Source organism: Dama dama, chromosome 19 (assembly GCF_033118175.1).
Source record: "Dama dama isolate Ldn47 chromosome 19, ASM3311817v1, whole genome shotgun sequence".
NCBI lineage: Eukaryota > Metazoa > Chordata > Mammalia > Artiodactyla > Cervidae > Dama > Dama dama.
Genome location: NC_083699.1, coordinates 48,039,066 through 48,054,645, shown reverse-complemented (window position 1 = coordinate 48,054,645; position 15,580 = coordinate 48,039,066). Strand labels below are relative to the sequence as shown.

Here is a 15,580-nt window from a genome sequence, read left to right as displayed (position 1 = left end):
ACTCTAGCAAAAACAAAATGGTGTGCAAGAAAAAGTAATCATAGTAGTACTAATGAGCTGTGAAGAGAGTTTACAAAGTCAAAATACAAACAGTGAATACTGATCAAAACATGACAACAGACCTAAATGGAAAGGAAGGAAGGAGAAATGGGAAGTGTACTGTGTGGTGGGGGTAGAGAGAACAAAAATAAGCTAAATCTCATCTTTCATTGTGAAAAGTCAATAAAGAATTAGCTGAAAAGTTGTAAGTGATTGCCTCTGAAGAGTTGGAAATCGGGTCTGAGCTGCAAGAGACCATAGCTTTCCAAAGTCTTAGAGAGCTATTTAAAACTGCTAAACTATGTGCAAGTATTAATGTAACTCTATTAAAAGTTAAACTTTAAATAAAAATCTACCACAATTTCTAAACGTGGAAGATCCTCAATAAATGTCAACCACTACAATTCCTTCTGTACGATATCAGACAGCTTGCTATTCTTGCAGTTCACCTGTGATATGTAGGACACTTGATTGCAAATGACCAAACCTCAACTCAAACTGACGAAAGCATAAAGGGGATTGTACTGTGTCATGTCACAAACAAGCTTCAGGCCTCACAAACGTGGATCCAGGTGTTCACACCGTACCAGCAGAAATCTTTCTGTCTCCGTTTCTTGGCTTTGTTTCCTGTATTGACTTCATTATCAGGCAGGCTCCTTTCCCGCCTTGGCAAGCTAGCCTCCAGTACCTCCAGGTTTCTATCCTACCAGCTTCATTATCCTAATGAAAGGAGAGGCTCTATCCCCAGTAGTTGCACCAATATGCCTGGGATAGACACTCAGTGATGTGGTGTGGGTCACATGACCAATCCTAAGCAGGCTGGGATTGAGTGGCCATCCCTAAGTGGCCAAGGGATTGAGCACTCTGACTGGCTAAGCCTGAGTCATATGCCCACTGGTGAACCACGGACAAATAGGGGTGGAATGGTCTCACAAAGGAAATCTGGGTGCTGTTATTGGAAAAAGAGAGGACAAATGCTGCAAAACCAACACTTGTGCCCTGTGCCTGAAAACTGGGATGGCTTCTTTTCATTGCATAAGCCACTGCTTAGGAACCTCCTCTTAGAACACTACCCAACTGGCCCATTTCCTCTGTTTCACAAGAGCAATTAGCATTTAAAGACAAGTCCCACGTCCCTACATCTTCTCGTCTCCAGAGAAAACAAGCCTAGATCCCCTGGTTATCCTTGCATGACAGTCTCTGGTCCCCTCAGTTTCCTGGCTCTCTTTCTCTGGATGCTGAGAAGTGTCAAAATGCTGAAACATGGTACTGAGAGCTGAATGAAGTTCTAGGTGTGGTCTAACCAGTCCAGAGACCCACACAGTGCTTACCTCATTGTTCCTTGGCACCTTAAAGATGCGTTAATTTTTTTAATGACCACTATGCTACACATTGTTGGCTCATACTCAGTTGTAGCCAACACCTTTTATTACATGAGCTGCCATTAAGCCAGAAGTTCCTCAGTTTACATTCACACAGTTAGTTCTTTGAACCTAAATAAAGGACTTTTTCCTTGTTAAATTTCAACTTATAAAATTTGGTCCAGGGACTTCCCTGGTGGCCCAGTGGCTAAGACTCCAGGTTCCCAATGGAGGGGGCCTGGTTCAACCTCTGATCAGGGAATTAGATCCTATATGCCACAACTAAGACCCTGTGCAGCCAAATAAATAAATATTTTTTAAGAACTGGTGTGCTCGCTTCGGCAGCACATATACTGGGGTTGGAACGATACAGAGAAGATTAGCATGGCCCCTGCGCAAGGATGACACGCAAATTCGTGAAGCGTTCCATATTTTTAAAAAAAAAAAAAAAAGAATTGGTCCATGACTGCAGTTCACTGAGGTGTTTATGAATTTATATCCTCACTTCAATACTAACCACCTTCCAGGTTTTGCATAATCCACCTATTTGATGGGCAGATATTTTATTTATTTTCATCCAAGAGGACAATAAAAGAAAATAGAGTAAAGGAAAAAGCCCTTTGTCCTATTACCCAAGTCCACATGGCATGTTGTGATTGCCCAACCTGCTATGGAGCAAGGTTGTTGGAATTTCCCAAGGCTGCGAGAACACATGATCACAGGCTGAATGGCTCGGACACCAAAAATCCATTCTCTTGCAGTTCTAGAGGCTAGAATGCCAAGGGATCAATAGAGCCATATCCCCTCCAAAGACTCCACAGAAAAAACTCTTCCTTGCCTCTTCCTAACTTCTGTTGGCTGCTGGCAATCCTTGACAGTCCTTGACTGTGGCTGAATCATTCCACATCTGCCTCCATCTCCACATGGCCTTCTTTCCTCTACGTGTGTCTTCTTTGTATCTCTATGTCCAAATTTCCCTCTTCTCAAAAGGACACCCAGTCATTGGATTTAACGCTCACCCCAGTCCACCATGAGTTCACCTAACTAGATGACATCTTCAAAGACCCTAGCTCCAAACAAGGTCATGTTCACAAGTACCAGGGTAAGGATTTCAACATATCTTTTTAGGAGACACAATTCAACCCACTATCCACGCAGTATCAGTTTTCACCTCCCATATTTCTTGCATGTCCTCTCATGTCTGAATATCTTCTCTATCAGAAGTCCTTGCTACAATCCAGGTGGCCAGGGAATTCCATGCACCCGCCCCCATCAACCAGTCAACCTGATCCATTAACCCAGTCTAGAGCGGTGGCTGCCACCAGAATGTGTATGTGGCTGCCTTCTCTCTTTCCACTGTTTAGAGATTTTGATAGCATATCTCTGGAGGAAAGGCCAGAATCTCCTGTGGGTAGGGAGAGGGTAGGTACAGAAGGGAGGCCACAAAGTTGCCTGGTTAAGAGCCTGGACTTTGGCGTGCAACAGACCTATGATTCTGGGCGGGCTTACTCCACCTTTTTTATATCTCATTTTCTTCACTTATAAATTTTCTTTATGATAATTAAATGACATCACAGCATAGCAGTGGCTATTGCCACTTTTGCTGCCGTTGCTTCTGCTGTTAGCTGCTCAGGATCTGGGGGAATCTAGATCTGAATCCAAATCTTTGACATCCCCCTGAGGTGAGATTCTCAACATCACCAAACGTGTTTCAGGGTCCACATCTGCAAAATGAGCTCTGACTCCAGCACAGAGCCTGGAACATAGAAAAGTCATCAGAAATGTTTGCTTCTTTCCCTTTGCTTCTTCTGGGAGTAAAGGAGAAGAGACGGGAAGGGAAAAAAGTAACGTGAGTCTCACAGGACCTACTCTTAGGAAAATCAAGTGACTCATTCCTGATCACTCTCTTTTCCCTGTCCTTGGGGACAGAACTTGGGATGCATTTTGAGCCTGTCTTTACAGAGACTCTAAACTGTTTTTTTTTTTTTTAAGCTAATTATAACTAGCACATATATATCTTTTTGTCCACTGGTCCACTGAGTTCTTTAGACAACCTTCTTGAGTCACTTTTTTATTCTGTCCACTTCACCTTTGCAGCAACTGAGGCAGGTGGTTCAATAACAGCCCCACAGGTACAGAGTAACAAGGGGTGGAGAAGGGTGTCAACCCACACCCTCCAGTTCCAGACCCTACACTTTGTCTTTTTGTTGTTTTTGTTCAGTTGCTTAGTCATGTGCAACTCTTTGCAACCCCATGGACTACAGCATGCCAGGCCTCCCTGTCCCTCACCATCTCCCAGAGTTTGCCCAAGTTCATGTCCATTGAGTCAGTGATGCCATCCAACCATCTCGTCTTCTGTCGCCCTCTTCTCCTTCTGTCTTCAGTCTTTCCAAACAACTTTGTCTTTATACAAAGAAATTTAGATTTTTTAAAAACTAGGTTTAATTACAAACATAAATGAGTTTTCTTTTAAAAAGTAGAAGCTTACTGATAAATACAAAGTGTCTTTGTTCATCCCTTTCAATCTCTGTTCTCCTATTCACCTCCCCAGGGGAATTACTGTTTATGGGTTTAATAAATATTCTCCAGAACTTTAAAAAACATAGACATTTCCATTCCTTTACATACAAACCTATACAAAGTATGGGCTTCCCTGATGGCTCAGTTTGAGCAAGCTCCAGAAGTTGGTGATGGACAGAGAAGCCTGGCATGCTGCAGTCCATGGGGTCACAAAGAGTTGGACACAACTGAGTGACTGAACTGACTAATGGTTCAGTGGTAAAGAATCCGCCTCAATGCAGGACAGAGGAGACCCAAGTTTGGGTCGTGAAGATCCCCTGAAGAAGGAAACAGCAACCTGCTCCAGTATTCTTGCCTGGAGAATCTCATGGGCAGAGGAGGCTGGCAGGCTACAGTCCATCAGGTTGCAAAGAGTTGAGCACAACTGAGTACACACATGTACAAAATATACTGTGTGTGTGGCCGTGTTTTCACATAGATAGCATACCACCTGTGGTTTGGCAACTTGCATTTTTTGCTCCACAGCACACATGAATCTGGTTTGTCCCTTTGGTCAGCTCTACTCCACCTCCGAATGTTGACCCTGCCTCTACTGACAACCCCAAGCTCCTACCCCAGGTTCCCACTGTTTCTGAGGTCTGGGAGCTCTGTGGGGCAGGTCCTAAGCAGCTATGAGGAAGCCTCCTGGGCTCAGACTTCCTCGGCCTGGAGGGACAGAATCACGGGGAGTCTCCTTTGAAAGCAGAGCCACTGGCAGACCCTAAGTATCTGGGTTCAAGATCAAGGACTTCCCCCAGGCCTCCTGCCGCAGGAGCAGGAAGCTCTTAGAAGCTTCCTGCAGCCCTCAGTTCCTCTCTGCTGGGCCAGGTCTCCTCACCTTTACTCAGTGCTAACAGTGAAAAGATAAAAAGAGAAGTAAAATAAACACAATAAAAAGGCTGAAAGGTAGTGAATAAAATGGCAGCAGCAAACAATAAAAACAAAACAACTGACTACAGGGCAAAACAAAAACAGTGATAAATCCTTTTTGACTAGACTTTGATCTAAATTAGGACTCACCAAGAACAAAGCCTGAGGATGGGGGGGCGGGGGGGGGAGCATTTCCCTAAGGGAGCAGTCCCTCTTCCCTGCAGGGATTCATTCTTCCTGGTGGAACTGAAGTGAGTCCCCTTGAGCCAGTCCCCATCTCAGTTGCCTCCCACACTTGAACTTCTTCCAGAGCAGGGGCTACACATTCGAATCACTCAGGAAGATTTAAAACAACTTCCCAGTGGTTGGGGGTAAATCAGCTATGAATTCACACTATGCTGATTTCTAGTGTTTGGCAATTTCCATGGTGTAAATGTGCCCACCAAGTGCTAATGGTTTACTAACTGGCTTGCAAATTAACTCACTCAGAGTTCAACAATGGCACTGCCTTTAGAACTCTCTAACTTTTCTCACTTTCTAAGAACTTCCAGTATACACCATGATCACTGAAAAACCAGCCAGTCAAAATTCAGTAAGTTATTTATAGTCAAATAATGTATAAAGCAACTTTGAAAAAACTCTTTCCAAAAGTTGACAGCAAAAAATATTTAATGTGGGCTGGGGGCTTGTTTTGGAGGCTTTCCAGGTGGTGCTAGTAGTAAAGAACCTGACTGCCAACGCAGGAGACTGAGAAACGGGTTTGATCCCTGAGTCGGGAAGATCCCCTGGAAGAGGGTATGGCAACCCCATGGACAGAAGAGCCTGGTGGGTTACAGTCCATGGGGTCCCAAAGAGTTGGACATGACTGAGCAACTTAGCATGCATGCATGCATGGGAGCTTGTTTTACTGTTTGATATGACCTATGTGAAGCTTTCACAAGGAAGTAAGTCCAGGGCATACCAAGGGAATAGAAGAGGAGGGAGTCCCCACTGTGTGGAGGTGGACAAGAGAGGCCCCCACTGACTACTGAAGTCCTTCTCTGCCAGCCCTGTGGTTCATGGAGAGCTTCCACACAGAAGGAAGCTGAGATCCCAAGAGGAAAAGCAATAAGGTCACATAGTCAACTTGATTCTGATACTAGAACCAGGCCTCTTTCCAAAATATACTGGAGCCCCCTTGGTGAAGTCTGAGATCCTGCTTAGACCTGTGACCTTTAACAGTGGGGTGTTCTTCCCTTCTCTTTCCTGACCTTCAACCATGCCCTGCAGACCACAGGCTGAGCCCGCCTAAGCCAGTAGTACCCAAAAGGAGAGCCTGGAAGCCTACAGCCTCCTGACCCCCAGGAGAAAGCCTTGATTGCCCACCCGCAACCACCTTAGCAAGGCTCCCCAGGAGGGGAGAGATTCCTGCAGGAAGCTTTCAGACCTTCTGCTGAGTGTCAGCGTTAGGGGAAGCACATTGACTGAAACCATCTACCCTGGTCAGGCACCATAGTAACCATTTGCATGAGTTATTTTAAGACAGGTGTTCTTGGTAAGAAACAGGAAACTAACAAGCAACCACCAAAGGGAAGAGTTCAGAAGAGGTTAAAAGAAGACACCACATGTCCGACCACCTCTCAGAATCCCTGTCGCTGGCATCCGTCTTGGGTGAGCAATGCCAGGAAGGACCCTTAGTCAGAACTATTGCCCAAAGACAACCCAGAAACTAATTACATCACCATAAAATCCAAGACTGTGAGCCACGTGGCAAACAGTCCTCCTGGGTTCCCTGACCTTCCTGTTCTCCGCCCAGGAGCCCCTTCCCAATAAAGTCTCTTGCCTTGTCAGCACTTGTGTCTCCTCAGACAATTCATTTCTGAGTGTTGGACTAGAGCCCCCTTTCGGGCCCTGGAAGGGATCCCCCTTCTTGCAACATCAGGAGGCACCGCAATGTGGATAAGGAGCCAGACCTTGCGGTCCCCAGGGCAGGCCCCTGGGTTACAAAACTCATGAGATCAGCCAGGCAGGGTGACAGTTCCCATTGAAAAAGCATTCCTACAAGACAAGGGCCATTCCCTCATCCAATGTGGTGAGCCACCCCCGAGGGGCTCCTTATAGCTCATACTGTCAGTGGCAAAGCTACAGTCCCCTCTTTCCCACAAGGGAGAGGGCTGAGGACTGGAACAAGTCAGGACCTTCTCAGCTGGAAGCGCAGCAAACCTAGACAGAAGAAAATAGTTGATTCCCTCGAGCACCAACCACTCTGGCCAGCTCTGGGCCTGCTCGAGTCGGGGTGGGACCTGGGTAGATAGTCCCCAGAAAGCCCTCAGGGTGGCCCTGGAGTCCTGCCCTCCAAGGTCAGCACTCCACTGAGAATCCTGGAGCTGCTCTGCTCTCAGACCCTCCTCGGTACGTCCCCTGGGCTACACCAGCAGGGCACAGCTGTGGGCAGAGGAGAAAGGACAGGCTCTCTGTGTGCCAATGAGGGTGTCTGGTCTCCGTGGCAGCCTCTCCTATATCTAAAATTATATGCGGATTAAGAGCACTCCATCTGGCAAGAGCAGATGGAATTGGGTGGAAGCATAATCAGGGCACTGCATTTCAGATCTGTGGCTTTCCATTTATCAAGAAGACAAAAAGTCCAGGAGAGAGGTGTATGTGGAGTGCGTGTGTGTATACGTGTGTGTGTTCTGTGTACCACATGATGTAGGGAGTAGACACTCACTTAGTATGTGTGACAGGAAGATGATTTAGGGGAGAAGGGATTAGCCAAAGGAAATGGAAAAGTGAGGTCAGAATAGATGAGGGAGATGGGCAAACTGGGTGGTCAGAGAAAGACCAGGATGCCGTCAAAGCTCCAAGAGCACAAAAAGGTCTGACAGAAGTCTGAATAAAGAGAGGAGAGAAACCCTGCAGGATTGGGGGTTCCTCGAGGACCTTAGGCCATCTCTCCCATGGCACACAGGAGTAAAAGCAGAAGGAAGTGCCATACTGTCAGTCAAGTGTAAATATGGCTATAAGCAACAGAAACCCACCTTGCAGGCACTTGAACAAATAATGATTTCTTTGTCTCACAAAATAAAATATCTGAAAGTGGGTGGGGGCTGGTGCTTAAGGGTATCAGGGCTGGCATCTTTGTGATTCTCTTGGACTTTTTCTATGGAAATATAGTTACTGCCACTTCCAATATCAGAAATCTTTTCAACCTAGGAAGAAAGACTAGAAAGAACCTTTTCAATCTAGAAAGAACTGTGCCAGACAGCCTGTCCCACTTCAATCCCATTGGCCAGAGTTGGTCACGTGGTCTCTCAGCTGCAAGGCAGGCTGGGAAAGGAGAGCACAAGGTTGCCATGACCATGGCCTAGGCTTCTCAGCCATTCTGTTGCACCAAACAAAATCAGGGCTCTGTTAGTAAGGAAGAAAGGGGAAATGGATATTGGGAAGGCAACCAAGTCCAGAGGTGATATCCTCAGTAGTGAACATTTTCGGTGAAGACTAAATTAACATACCAAAGTGGAGCTGAAACAGTCTCCAGAAAAACTATGAGGCCTCAATATGAAAAGGCAATAATCCAAGACACCAAAGTCTGCTTCCTTGAAACAATCATCTCAGTCATTACTGTCTCAATTGATCTTCAGGGCAACCCCATGAGATAAATGTTATTCTATCTCGGCTCCTATAGGCAGGAAAGGTGTGTTTCACACCCTGCACATCACGTTTTGCAGGAATACATCTTTAAGATGTTACAGGCATTACTCCAGATATTACTCTACTATTTGGTCCTAAAGTGACTGCTCCTTATAGGAAGCCACCCCCTCCTCCTTCACTCAGTTACTGTCTCTTGCCCTTCCCCAGGTTCAAAACACCAGTAAGGAGGCCTCTAAAGTCAGGCAGACCTACATTCATATCCCCATTCTTCTTCTGGTCAATGTGTGGCCTTGGGCAAGCTGCTCAGCTCTCTGGGCCTAGTAGACCTTGAGAGGTTGTAGGAATTAAATAGGAGATGATGCACTAGAGCACCCAGCACAGTGCCCAGAAACAGCAGGTATTTGATAGTATCAGTGCTTTTCCAGAGATGCAACAATGTGGAAATGCAGCCATGGCCCAGCTGTGGTTTTGCAAAAACCAAGATCACATTATTTCCCATATACTTTCCTTACAAAATCTAACTTTTCATAATCAGGGATCATCTGTTTTGTTCTTTCCACTAAAAAGCTGACTTGGCTTGAAGTCTTCAGAAGTTGCTTCAGCTGGCATTTATTGAGTATCAAGTGCCAGCTGCTTGAAGGCCTGGCCCTCACCCCAGGAGGGTACAGTCTAGTTGCAGAATGGAACATGCAGGCAAATAAGTCTCAAATGGGGCAGGGCATAATGACAATTATGTGTTGTGCTAATTCAAAATGCTGGGACTTCAGAGGTGGCACAGGCTGTGTGGGTGTGGCGTGGTCTTGTCCTTCCTGCCCTTGAGAGCAGTCCTCCAGAGCTGCCAAGGAAGAGGTGCCACCAGGACCAGCTTAATTTATTAAAAATTAACTTCAGTGACAGCAGAGCTTTAAACTGAGGGTGGAGCCCTTCTGAACACAGAGTCCTGTGTGACAGCAGAGGTCTCATGCTTGTGAAGCTGGCCCTGGGTGCTGCCACCCCATGACCCCCTCAGCAGCCCCTCAGGTCCTACAAGAAGAGCAGCTGCTGCCTCTGGGTGAGTCAGGACAGGACAGACCCATGGGAGATGGGTCAGCAGGCTTTCCCAAGCCAGTGACCATGTGTCATACTCCCCACTTCTGCCTGAGGAAGGTCATTTCTGTCTGATGAGAGTCACCAGGGGGCTATGGTTTCCACAGACCGCAATGGATGAGAATTTCCCCAGCATTAGACAGAGCTGCCGCACAGTGGGGCCTGTGACAATGGCCAGTCCCTCACTCTGCCTTTTGCTGCACCTCAGACCACCAGCAGAAGGTCCAGGGCCCAGGAGAAGGGATGGGAGCAACTGACTCTAACAATCCCAAATAAAAGAAGTTCCAGGGAGCCTCTGGGTCTCAGAGACAGAAACCAAAATAGGACACATAATAAACTGTACTGTGGGGACTTCCCTGGTAGCCCAGTGGCTGAGACATCAAGCTCCCAATGCAGGCGGCTGGGGTTTGATCCCTGGTTGGGGAACTAGATTCTGCCTGCCACAACTAAGAGTTTGCATGCTGCAACTAAAAGATTCTACGTGCCATAATGAAAACTGGGTGCAGCTCTCCAAAAAGGTTTAAAAAATGTATTGTACACATAAATATTTACGATAGGCATCAGTATGAGAGTGAGATATCAAGTGATATCCTTGGGCTGGTTGGGCCCTCCAGAGGTCAGCAAGGCCATCCTCCTGCCTCCAGCAATTTCAAGGCAAAAGTTCTGTGATATGGAGCATCCGGGCACCCACCATCTCGGAGGCCATCTTGCAGGCCTGTCTGGAGATACTAGGGCTGACATGGCTGCTTCCCGTCTACTGCTCAGCTGCCCACTAATGACTTATTCTGACCCTCCCCAGAGCCCAAGAGCACGTCCCCATCAATGACCAGGTCTGCCCAGGGACCTCCATTTCTCTGCACTGCCTTTGGGAGCGGCTCTGACTGAGGGCAATCTGGCCCCACCCTGCTTCAGCCCCAGAGACCAGGAAGACCTAAGGACAGGCCGGCAGTGATGCCAGAAGCAAGGAAGCCGTGAGTGCGCCCCGGCTCAGCCTGCTGCACTTGCCAGGCCAGGCCTGGATGCGCCTCTGTACAGCCGCAGCCGCAGGGTGGGTTACAAACCCCCTCTGCAGCTCAGGCACAAGGCCTGCCTCAACCGCCCTGCTTTGAAATGAGATTAGGGCAAGTGGCCAGATCCCTCCAGCTAGGTCCTGAGTGATGAGTCATAGCCAGAACAAGCTCCCGGCTGGCTCACAAGCTCCAGGAAGGCTGGGACTTTGTAATAAACCTCTGTGTACATATACTCTTTGCACTCAGCCCAGGAGTCATTACCTGGCACTCAGAGGGTATGGGCAAAATTCCAGCTTAGACTGTCCTCTTCTTAAAATGACTTTTTGGGGGTGACTACTATCAAAACAAAACAGAAAGTAACAACATTGGTCAGGAACCCTTGTGCACAGTAAAAAAAAAAAAAAAAAAAAAAAATGAATTATCATATGACTCAGTAACTCCACTTCTGAATATATACCCAAAAGAACTGAGTAGGGTCTTGAAGAGAATTTGTACATCCATGTATAGCAGCAATATTCACAAGAGCCAAAAGGTGGAAGCAACCCAAGTATACACTGACAGACAAATGTATAAAAAAAAGTGGTATAAACATACAACAGAATATTATTTAACCTTAAAAAGGAAGGAAATTCTGACACATGTTACTACGTGGATGAATCTTAATGACATCATGTTAAGCGAAATAAGCCAATCACAAAAAAGACAAAGACACGAGGTTCCTGGGGTGGTCAAATACATGGAGACAGACAGTAGAAAAGTACTGCAGGTGTGGGTATAGAGAGCTGTTATTCAATGGATAAGGTTTCAGCTTCGTAGGATGAAAAGAGTCCTGGAGTTTGGTTACACAACAATGTGAATGTACTTAACACTACTAACTGTACACTTAAAAATGGTAAATTTTGTATTATGTGTCTTTTACCATGGTTAAAAATATTTACCTCTATTAAAAAGAAAAATCCTAATATTTTGTGGTTTTTCTGCATACGAAAGAACCATTTATTAAAAATCTTGAACTTACAAAGAAGTCTAAAGAAGAAAAGCTGTAATATATCTCAGATATTACATATAAAAACTCATAAAGAAATAAAAATTACCCATAGCCCTACTGTTCAGAGACAATTGCTGCTGACAGTATGATATACGTTCTTCTGTATTTTGAAAATATACATGTGTGTGCACCTATCTATCCATCTGCAATTTATGTCATTCAATAGATACAATTATACGTATTATTTTTTCACTTAATGTATTAGAAGTATCTCCAAAATCTCCCCTAACATGATTTTAATTCATTTATTTATTTATGGCTGTGCTGGGTCTTCATTGCTGTGTGTGGGTTCTCTCTTGTTGCAGGGAGCAGAGGCTACTCTCATTGAAACTCATGGGCTCTAGAGAGCATAACTTCAGTGGCTGTGGTGCAGAGGGTTAGTTACTCGGAGGCATGAGGAATCTTCTCGAAGCAGGGATCCGACGTGATTTTTAATAGCTTCCTGGCACGTGATCATATGGACACAAAATGTCTTCAACTAGTCACCCATTTCTGAACATTTGAGTTGTTTATAAAGTTTTTCAATATTTTTAAACAGTACTGTGATACACACTTATGTATATACTGTAATCTACACATCTGACCATTTCTTTAGAATCATTCTCCGGAAGTGAAGACACTGAGTCAGAGCATCTCGAGGCCGCTGGCACACGCTGACCGGGGCCTCCTGACGCCTGTTTCTGGTCACAGGGCACTGCTGGCCGCGCTCTGTGCTCCGTCCCTGCTGGTGCTCAGAAGACCCCAGACCTTCCCTCCTTTGACTTCTGCTGGGTTTGACTCCTGCAGGTGCTGGGGAGCTGCATGCGCTGGCACTTCAGCAAAATAAAAAAGAGCCCCTGTGTTTCTATGAACTAACTTTGTAGGTTCAAATGACATCGTACCAAACGTCTAGAATCTCTGTGGCTGGAAGGGACTTGGAGATGGCCCCATCCAATTCCAACAAAGGGGAACAGCATTCCCTTTTCTTGATGGATGGACTGAGCTAACGCTGAGCTTGCCCCATCATGCCAGGGACAGCTGGGGTCACAGCAGAGCACAAATGCTCCAGCTCCCTGGACCAAGCACCAGCTTCCAGAACAGCTGCGGGGTCATTTGGGGCTCTCTTCTGACAGCCTCAGTGCTAATGGCCTCATGACTACATCCCGGCTCTCAGGAAGAACCAGGAAAACCCTCCAGGATGGTATCTCAGACCCTGCTCCTACTGTAAACTCAGCAAAGTTGGTCTTAGGTTCACAGCCCAGGCAGCCCCTCCAGAGGCAGACATGCGGGTAGGTGGTCTGCCCTTGACCAGTGAGAAGAGCCAGGCACATGCCTGGAGCTGGTTTCGTGTCACAATAAGAGACAAGTGAGAGAGAACATCAGTCAAGTCAAGAGGCATCGCTGGTCCCTCCAGCTCCAAGGTCCTGGAATTCCCATAGGAGCAGGGGGACCACCTTGAGGGCCAGTATCCAAGCACCTTCATAATGACCGCAAGAAAGAGGCAGCAGCTGTAGGGGAGGAAGAGGCACTGTGTTGGGGGCCAGAGACCTGGGAGCCACTCCCTGCTGACCCAGGCCAGCTGTGTGAGCCTCCGTGAGACACTTCATCTCTCTGAACTTAGCTCTTTGCATATAAAACAAGAAAATTTCCCTCATCCCCCCACCCCTAGCAATCACCCCGTTTCACTCCTCCCCTCAATAGCAAAACTCCTCCGAAGTGTTGTGGATACTTGCCTCCAAGTCTTTTTTTCTGATTCTTTTTTAAAAAGTTTGTACTTTTTATGAATTGCTTCTTACATAAAAGTAACACATATATTATAAAAGATATGAAAACAAACCTATGCATCTGCCAGTCAGTTTAAGCAACAGGAAATCCCAAGGAATCTGAAATGCCAAGGCATCACAAAGAGTCGGACACAACTAATCAACTGAACAACGACAACAAAAGGCATCTGAAGTCCCTAATCACACCCTTCTCTCCTCTGCCCAGGAATACCCACTATTCCAGATTTGTCATCTATCACTCCCTCCCTTTTCACTAAACTTGTTTTTTTTTTAAATTGAAGTATAATTTACCTAAACACTATGTTAGCTCCAGGTATACAACACAGTGATTTGATATTTCTATATATCACAAAACAAGCATCACAATTGAACTTAGTTACCATCTGTAACCATACAAAGTTATTACAATATTATTGACTATATTCCCCATGCTGTACATTTCACCCCTGTGACTCTTATTTTGTAACTGGAACTTTGTACTACTTCCCTCTTCCCCTACTCTCCTCCCCTCTGGCAATCACCTATTTGTTCTCTGTATCAATGAGTCTGTTTCTATTTTGTAGTGTTTGTTCCTTGTTTTGGTTTTTAGATTCCACATGTAACTGAAATCATATATTTGTCTTTATCTAACTTGTTTCATTTAGTGTAATACTTTCAAGGTCCGCAACAGGGGCTTAATTTCCAAAATATACAAATAATTCATACAGCTCCACAACAAAAAAACCAAACAACCCAGTGGAAAAACGAGCAGGAGACTTAAATAGACATTTCTCCAAAGAAGACATACAGATGGACAAGAGGCATGTGAAAATATGCTCAACATCACTAATTATTAGAGAAACGCAAATCAAAACTACAATGAGATATCACTGCACACCAGTCAGAATGGCCATTATCAGAAAGTATACAAACAGCAAATGCTGGAGAGGGTGTGGCACAAAGGGGACCCTCCTACACTGTTGATGGGAACATAAATTGGTGCAGCCCCTATGAAAAGCAGTATGGAAACGCCACAAAAAATGGAAAATAGAATTACCATATGATCCAGCAGTCCCACTCCTAACAAAACTATAATTCAAAAAAAAAAAAAAAAAATGCACCCTATGTTCATAGCAGCACTATTCACAATAGCCAAGACACAGAAACAAAATAAATGTCCATTGGCAGATGAATGGATAAAGAAGATGAGGTACATATACACAATGGAATACTACTCAGCCAGAAGAGGTACATATACACAATGGAATACTACTCAGCCAGAAGAGGTACATATACACAATGGAATACTACTCAGCCAGAAAAGAAAGAATGAAATAAAGCCACTTGCAGCAACATAGGTGGAATTAAAGATTATCATGCTATGTGAAGTAAGTCAGAAAGAAAAGGACAGGGACTTCTCTGGTGGTCCAGTGGCTAAGACTCTGCACTCCCAATGCAGGGGGCCTGGGTTTGATCCCTAGTGGGGGAACTATATCCCACATGCTGCAACTACAGCCAAGTAAACAAATAACAAAAATGAGTATAAAAAAAAAAAAGAAAGAAAAGGACAAATACTGTATGATATGACTTATATGTGGAATCTAAAATATGACACAAATGAATCTACCTGTGAAACAGAAACAGACTCACAGACTCAGAGAACAGGCTTGTGGTTGTCACGGGGAAGGGGAGAGGGGGGCAGTCTGGGAGTTTGGGGTTAGCAGATGCAAACTATTAACATTACATATAGAATGGATGAACAACAAGGTCCTACTGTATAGCACAGAGAACTATATTCAATATCCTGAGATAGATAATAAAGGAAAAGAATATAAAAAGGGATATATATATATATGTATATGTATAGCTGAATCACTTTGCTGTACAGAAGAAATTAAAAGAACACTGTAAGTCAACTATACTTCAATAACAAATAAATTTTTAAAATTAAAAATTAAATAAAAATAATCACTAGTATTATACAGTTAAAAAATACTTTCAAGGTCCATCATATTCACAAATGACAAGATTTCATTTTTTTTAATGGCTGAGTAGTATTCTATTGTATATATATCATATCTTCTTTATTCATTCATCTACTAATGGACACTTAGGTTGCTTCCATATCTTGGCTACTGAAAATAGCACTGGAATGAACATAAGGGTACACATATCTTTTCAAACTAGTGTTTTTGTTTTCTTTGGAAAAACACCCAGAAGTGAAATTGCTGAATC

The 15,580-nt window shown here is 44.9% G+C and overlaps 1 protein-coding gene and 1 non-coding gene across 2 annotated transcripts in view; one reads left to right on the top strand and one right to left on the bottom strand.

The window, feature by feature from the left end:
* TFRC (transferrin receptor) overlaps positions 1 to 15,580 on the bottom strand; it is a 137,473-nt gene that overhangs the window by 88,640 nt on the left and 33,253 nt on the right. The window lies entirely within an intron of this gene.
* LOC133074364 (U6 spliceosomal RNA) lies at positions 1,730 to 1,836 on the top strand. The gene has a single exon (XR_009697197.1). It is a non-coding gene; the product is annotated as a U6 spliceosomal RNA (small nuclear RNA).